The sequence below is a fragment of the Trichosurus vulpecula genome, chromosome 5 (assembly GCF_011100635.1).
Source record: "Trichosurus vulpecula isolate mTriVul1 chromosome 5, mTriVul1.pri, whole genome shotgun sequence".
In the NCBI taxonomy this organism is placed as follows: Eukaryota; Metazoa; Chordata; class Mammalia; order Diprotodontia; family Phalangeridae; genus Trichosurus; species Trichosurus vulpecula.
In genome coordinates, this window is record NC_050577.1 from 113,219,686 (window position 1) to 113,227,464 (window position 7,779).

The window sequence follows — 7,779 nt, forward strand, 5'->3', positions numbered from 1 at the left end:
AATCTAGGCTTCCTCTTTTGGCACTATATCCACCTCAACAATCCCTAGGAAGTGTTCCTGTGCTTGAGGCCTGCCACAGCTTTACATCTGTACACCTCCCACAGGTAAGTTTCCTCCTTTCTCCAAATATCCATGGGTCATTTTCTTATTACACCATCCAAAGTACCTGCAGTTACCACAACTGGCTGGTAGGCATTGCTCTCTAATACCACATAGTACAAGCTGAAAATCCTCTAACATATTTATTCCTGTAAAGTGAACCAGTGGCCTATTTTATCGACTCTTGAGTTTACTTAGAACAAGAGCACCCAAAGTCCATCATAACCTAGCCCTCTCCTATCTTTCCAATCTTCTTATACCTTTACTCCCTGATAGCATTCTTTGATCCAGTGACACCGGCCTCCTGGCTGTTCCATGAATAAAAGCCTCCATCTCTCAGCTCCAGCTCTGGGCATTTTCTCTGGTTATCTCTCATACCTGCTATCCTCTACTTCTACTCCAACTAGTGACCTCTCTTTGGGGGAGGTCTCTTTTAGGTCCTAACTAAAATCTGCCTTTTTACTAGAAGCCTTCCCCAACCCCTCTTAATTCTAGTACCTTTCCTCTGTTAATTATTTCCTATTTACACTGTATCTAGCTTATTTGTCTGTGTAGAGGTATATATTATATATATTTATGTGTGTGTATATGTGTGTGTCTTTGCATTTGCATGTTGTCTTCCCCCATTAGATTGTGAGCTCCTTGAGGTCAAGAACCAACTTTTTGCCTCTTTTTCTTTTTTTAAATTCCAGTGCACCATGCCTAGCACTTAATGGGCACTTAAATGTTTAATGACTGATCAATTGATTCCTTGGAGGAGATACCAAAAAATGAAGATGAGGCAGAAGACAACAATGGGGTAAACCTTATCTCAGTCAAAGTAGAGGAATTCCTTAGATTTTCTAAATAAAAAAATCCTCCTTCCCCAAGGAAACCAAACTTATTGATTAAAAAAAATACACAACAACCCAATCACCATTAAATTTTCACAAGCACTTGTCTATTGGCTATTGTTCATGGAAGCTTAGAGCTGGAAGTAGCCTTCAGTCCCCTCATTTCACAGAAAAGAAAACTGAGATCCAGAGAGATTAAGGATCATAGGATTGTAGAGGTACCTAGGGATCTAGAGGCCACCTAGGGCAACCTCCTCATTTTATAGATGAGAAAATAGAGGCCCAGGGAGGTTAGGTGATATGTCCAAAGTCACAAGTATAGTGGAATTTGAACTGAGCTCCTCTGGCTCCAGACCTAGGCTCTTTTTATTATACCAGGGTCACACTGCTAATAAGTGGTCAAGAGCGTGTACTAGGGCAGACACCAGTTACAATGGTTTCAGTAAGATGGCAGACCCAGCCCAGTTGCTGACCCCATCTATACAGTCTCTTCCAATCTGAATAACAGATTCCTAGAAAGCAAGGCCTATCTATCCTAGTTATTTCCCCAGTACTTAAGAAATGTCTTTTAATTTGCTCATTCCCAAACCCTTCCTTGATTACAAGTGAATTACAAAAAAAAAAAAAAAATCGACATCTAAAGGGTGAGCATATTGACTCCCTACCCGCCTGCCCTTATGCTTGACAAAAGGGACACTCAGTAGATGACATTAGTCCAGCACCCTTCCCATTCAAACCCCTTCCCCCTGAATTTGTGCTCCTCTCCCCTGGTCTCTTTTTTTAAACAAACTGAGGGAATTGAATGCTGGCTGGGGAAACAGAGATTGTCAAAAACTAGCATACTTGGATCAGAAGAAAGAAGCCAGGGCTTAACAAAGATTGTTTCTTGCCCTGGGCAACACCCCCAACTGCCAACTGGTTTCCCCTAAATAACACACAATTCCAATCCACTAGCACATTGTAGCTGTTACTCCCCCCATACTCAGGGCCCTGGCTAGGATCACAGGTGCATAGAGGTGGTGTTCTGGCAAACACTCAGCAGATGGGAACCCAGGTGCAATTCAGACAGGAATTAGGAGTGATAGCTCTTAGCCCCATACCAGTCACAGTCCCTTGCTGAGCCTACTGCATTGAGTGGAAGGGTGCCAGAGAAATGAGGTAAGTATGTGGAGGGGACAGTTGAAGTAGAACACTACCAGGAGTGTGCTAGAGCAGGTGTGAAGGGAGAGCCGGTTGTTAAATTTTTAGCATGAGCATCTGCACCTTGAAAATTGGCAAATGCTACAAAATCAAGGCTTTATTTTTTGTGTATAATCTAGACTTAAGAAAGTGATGGGGAAAATGTTGATGCAGATTAAATTTAAATGTCCTTTGGTACATACTCTCTTCTGGAGAGCCAGTGGTTAAGTATTTAGCAGCACACCACTGGACTCAACACAAGTTATGGTTGAAAATGGGAGAAGGGCTTAGAATTAGAGGGAGAGGAGCTTAAAAACTTGCTAGGAGCACACAGAAATCTTAGGCCTACTTAGGCTTCTGGTTATCTAATCAGTTTGTTTTCCATAAGTATTACTATACCAGGTTGGTAGCCAAATTTCGATGAAATCGAACCTACCGTTACCATTCTACTCTTTCTCCCTATACCCAGGGTAAGGATCTCCCAGATCTCTGAAGGTCCATCCAAACTCTTCCGCCTTCCGCCACATTGGAGATCTTTTGTAGCAATTACTACTCAGAAAGACTTTGAACACCCTCGGGGTGGGGGGGGGGGGTTACAAACATTTTTGTTACAGATTTTGATGTTCTAATAGTCAATGTATATCTGTTTTGTGTCTCTAGCAGCAGATAATGAAGGGCTAAGGCTCACTACAGGGAAGAATTATTTATGAATCAGGGATTAAAAATCCTAGTTAATTTTGGGGATTATATACCCTTAGAGCTGGAAAGGAACTTTGAACATCACTGAGTTGGATCCCTCAGGGGTGGGGAACCTGCAGCCTTAAGGCCACATGTGGCCCTCTAGGTCCTCAAGTGTGGCCCTTTGACTGAATCCAAACTTTACAGAACAAATCCTCTTAATAAAAGGATTTGTTCTGTAAGACTCAGTCAGAAGGCTGCACCCAGGGACCTAGAAGGTTTTAAGGCTGAAGGTTCCTCTCCCTTAGAGGTAAGGGAATTTAGGCCCTTTGTGGTCAAAAGTGATTTGTCCAAGCACATGAAACAGCACTAAAGTCTCTCAACTCATCAAATGTTCATTGTTTACAATAAACTCCTCTGCCTTCCTCACTGTCTCAGTGCCTATTAGTGAATGATTGCATTGCCACATAAGAACCTGCGTTGTCAATAATTTCACAATCAACAGTCATTAAGCATTTACAAAGTACTTACTCAGTGCCAAGAATTATGCCCCAATAAGTAAATAATCAACTTTTACCCTCAAGAAGCTCACATTCTATCAGGGGAAACAAGTTGTGCCCATATAAGATGTACACACTAACACTTGAGAAATATTCGAAACAGACTACAAATAGAAATTTTATCCACGGGTTTAGTAACTTTTTCCCCACTGAAGTAACAAAATTTAAGAGTTGGAAGGAACCTCAGAGGCCAGCAGGTTCAGCCTATACCTTAACAAGAATTCTTTCTACAACATTCCTTAGAAGAGTCCTCCAGCCTTTGCTGGAACACCAATCTCTGGTGAAGGGGAACTCCTTCCTTCCTGAGGCAGACCATTTCACTTTTGGATACTTGCCATTTTTAGGAAATATTTTCCTTAGAAGCAATTAGGTGGCTCATTGGGCCTGGAATTAGGAAGACTTGAGTTCAAACCTGACCTTAGAAAATGACCAGCTGTGTAACCCAGGGAAATTCACAACTTCAGTCTGCCTCAGTTCCCTCAACTATAAAAAAAAAATAGGGATGATAACAGCATCTACCTTCCAGGGTTGTTGTGAGGCTCAAAAAGATAATATTTGTAAAGCACTTAGTACAGTGCTTAGAACACAGTAGTCACTTGGTAAGTTCTTGTTCATTTCCTTCTTCCCATCAAATCTGTCTCTTTACAACTTCTATCATCGTTTTTAGTTTTATCTCCTAGGATCAAGCTGAACAAATTTCATCCCTTTTTCATGAGACAGTCCTTGAAAAACTTCAAGACATCTATCCTGTGCCCAACCACACCTGTCTCCTCCCTATTACACCAAGTCATCTCTTTAGCCTAAATATTCCGAGTTCCTCTAATTAGTCCTTATACAAAAAAATCATGAAACCCTTCATTTTCCTGATCACTCTCCAGCTTATTAATGACCTTCCTAAAATGTGGCCCAGAAATGAACACATTATTCTGGATGTGATCATCCCAGAGCAGAATGCTGCTAGACTATCAGGGTTTCAAGAACAAACAAAAATCAGTATTTGCCCTCAAGGAACTTATATTTTATCAGGGGACACAACACATATACATATCAATTATATATGCCAACACTTGAGAACATTCAAAACAGAGGTACGAACAGAAGTCTAATTCAAACTGTTGGTTCATATTGAACTTGCATTTAACTAAAACCTCAAGGTCTTTTTCAAATGGTCTAGCCATCTTTCACCCATCTTGTGCTTATGAAAATTGCTTTTTTAATCCCCAAGGATGACTTTAAATTTATCCTGAATTTTATCTTCTTAGATTAAACCCAATGATTTAGTCTATCAATATGTTTTTGAGTCCTGATTTTCTCTCCCAATTTCATGTCACCTATAAATGTGATGAGTTCGCCATTTATACTTTTATCCAAGTGAGTGATAAAAAAGTTAAAATAAAAATGACAAAATAAAATAAAATGTTTATAAAATTATAAATTATTTATAAATTTATAAAATAAAAAAATGATAAAGGAGCAGCACAGGACCAAACCCAGATCCCTGGTCCTCCACTAGAGCCCAAATTGATATCTTTCTCACATCTTAGCCTACATCTTTCTGAACCCCACATCTTTCCATTTGACCGCAAAAATAGGATAAGGCACTTTCACAAATGCTTTGCAAAAATCTGAGTAAGCTCTTTCTACAGAACTACCCTGACTTACCAATCTACTTACTAACACACACACACACACTCCCTCTCTCTATATATATATTTGTATGTATGTGTGTGTATGTGTGTGTATATATATATATATATATTTGTAGGTGTGTGTACATATATATATACATATGGAATATAAAAAATAAGCTGACATGACTGATAGAACTGAAAGGCAGGGAGATCTTTGTATCCTCAGTGCCTGGCACATAGTAGCAACTTTGCCTGTGGATTGACCTGTTCTGGTAACACCATATAGGCTTTTTTCAATTACTGCTTTTTAATACTTCATAAAATCATAGAGCTAGAGCTCTATGGGCAGAGGCCATCTAGGGAGGCTTCACTTTACAGATGAGGAAACAGTGGTCCAGGGAGGATAAGGGACTTATCTGAGGTCATAAAGGTAGTATGGGATGGGATATGAACCCAGATCTTGATTCTAGATTCCTCTGTCAACCCAGAAGTAGAACTGATAATATTGATTATGGTATCCTATTTTTAAGTCTTTCAAAAATAAAATTAAAAAACCATAGATCTGACTATGATATTTTAAAATAGGTACTTAAAAAAATTAATGAGTCTAATAAGTTGTATAACAGTACCATTTAAATATTCTACTTATAGCTACCAAAATAGCATCATCTCCCTGTGATCCTTTTTTCCTACGGACTTTTCAGTCTAGTCTTTTAAATTAGACTTCAAGCCAGGTCCAATTCTGGGCTGAACATCACATGTAGCACCTAGCATTCCAATGAAAGGTTCACATCAAGGGGCCTTCATCACCCCCAGCCTCAGCTACATCCCTAAGTACAAGGGAAGCCCATCCACTGCTCATGTTAACTCCTACTTACTCTGGCTGCCCGGGCACCACTACAAGTCACATGGGATCTCCATCTAGGGCTGTCACAGAAGCAGCTGCCAGAAAGAGAGGAGATACAGCTTTGGGGGAGGAGGGGACAAAGAGAGGGAATTCCCAAGGGGTTAGCAATTGGGAGCTGCATGGGGTGAGCCCGTACAAATGCAAGCTGCACTAAGGCAATTTTAAAAAATGACCTTCCTCTCTCATTCCCTCCCAAAGCACCTAATTTCCCGGTGCTAACACATACGACTGTGGCATACAGTAATTAAGAGCTCCTTCCCACCAACCTGGCCCCAGCAGAAAGCACTTGCCTGACCAAAGACCACTAAGCTCTCCCTCTCCTCCGAGTAGCCAGCAACAGCCTCGACTCCTCATAGCTCCACCAGGCTCAAACAAGCTCATATAGAAGAAGCCAGAGGTGGGAGGGTAAGTTATTTGGGCCTGCCCATTGGCAGGCTGCACTGTCACTCCACCACCCCCGCTGGCTCTCCGAGACAACAGCCCCAGCCCTGGCAAGTGGGACGGGCTCCAAGACACCGGCCAAAGGCCTTTCGAGTTTCCAAGCCTCCAGGATAGGAAGTAACATTTTCATTGGCCCTCTGTAGAGACAGGCACTTGCAAGAGCCAGTGGGCTTTGTGATGAGACACCTGGTTTGTTTCCCAACCCCCTGAGAAGCTGCAAAGCTTAGCAGGGCCCAGTGGGAAAAAAAATTAAGCCCTTTGGCCTAGTAATTAATCTAGGATGCTCCATCTGCAACTCCAAACCTTGGAAGAAGGCTGGGAGTAAGAAGGAAATGATCTTATTGCAGTGGGAGGAGCTAGCATTAACACGGGAATGATCTTGCTAGGAAAACACTTCTGGCATAGACGTCTGTGGTCTAAGTGTCTTAGATGAATATCAGATATTATACGGCATGATGGTTTTCTGAGTAGGCGTTTTGGAAAAAACAGTTGCTTTCCCCACTTTCAATACAGTCACCCGGTCTACAGTGGAGTCAGGGCCCTGGACAGCCCCCTCCCCTCCAGACCTCTTTCAGCTAGGGAAATATAAGGCTCCTTGCCTAGATTCAGCCAGGTACTGTGAATAGTAGGGAGTGGGATGCCTCCAAAGCCTTTACAAAATGGGAAGGAATAGAGGAAGAGACCACCTCCCCCACCCCCACCCCCCCACCCAGACAATGACCTTTGAGACTAGAAGCACTGGGTAACAAGAACCAACCAAAAATAGACCTGGTGACATCTAGTCCAACCTGCAGTGTGACAGACACTTTTCCATTTTAGTTTGGTGTAAAGAAATATACTTTATTGTGAGCTTTTTGTTCTTGATATCTTGTTAAGCGTTTTTTCCTCTTGAATATGCTACTTTTATGAAAACATTCTTTTTTAAAAAGCCATCATTGGATAGCCCCTTATTATCAGGATGCTCTGATTTAGCCTTAATTTTGTTAAATTTCCTTAGGGGAGAAAGTCCAGCAATGATACAGATGGTCCAGTGGGTAGAGTATTGGACCTGGAGTCAGGAAGTCCCAAATTCAAATTCTACCTCAGAAACTTATTCACTGTGTAACCCTGGGGGGCAAATCATTTAATCTCTCTCAGGCCCAGTCTCCTCAAATGTAAAGTGAGGGGGTGGAGCTCCATGGCCTCCAAAGTCCATCCTACCTCTAAATCTATGATTGAAAGGTGAAAGGGACTTTGGAGAGCATCTGATCATAGAATCACAGAATTTCAGAGTTGGAAAGGAACTCAGTGGCCATTTAATCCAACCCACACCTGAAAGGAATTTCTGCTTTAACATTCCCGAGTGGTTCAACCCCATTGCTTTATTGATGAGAAAACTAAGGCCCAGAAAGGAGAAATTACTTGTAAACTAGAAGAACCAGATTTCCAACCCAGGTCTCCCAGATTAAAAT

The 7,779-nt window shown here is 41.6% G+C and overlaps 1 protein-coding gene across 1 annotated transcript in view; it reads right to left on the reverse strand.

Moving 5' to 3' along the window:
* Nucleotides 1–6,365, reverse strand: part of BPGM (bisphosphoglycerate mutase) — a 45,936-nt gene extending 39,571 nt beyond the window's left edge. Inside the window, exon 1 of the mRNA XM_036761288.1 lies at nt 6,178–6,365. The gene's annotated coding sequence lies outside the window, so the exon portion shown is untranslated. The remainder of the gene's footprint in view (nt 1–6,177) is intronic.
* Nucleotides 6,366–7,779: the final 1,414 nt, after the last annotated feature.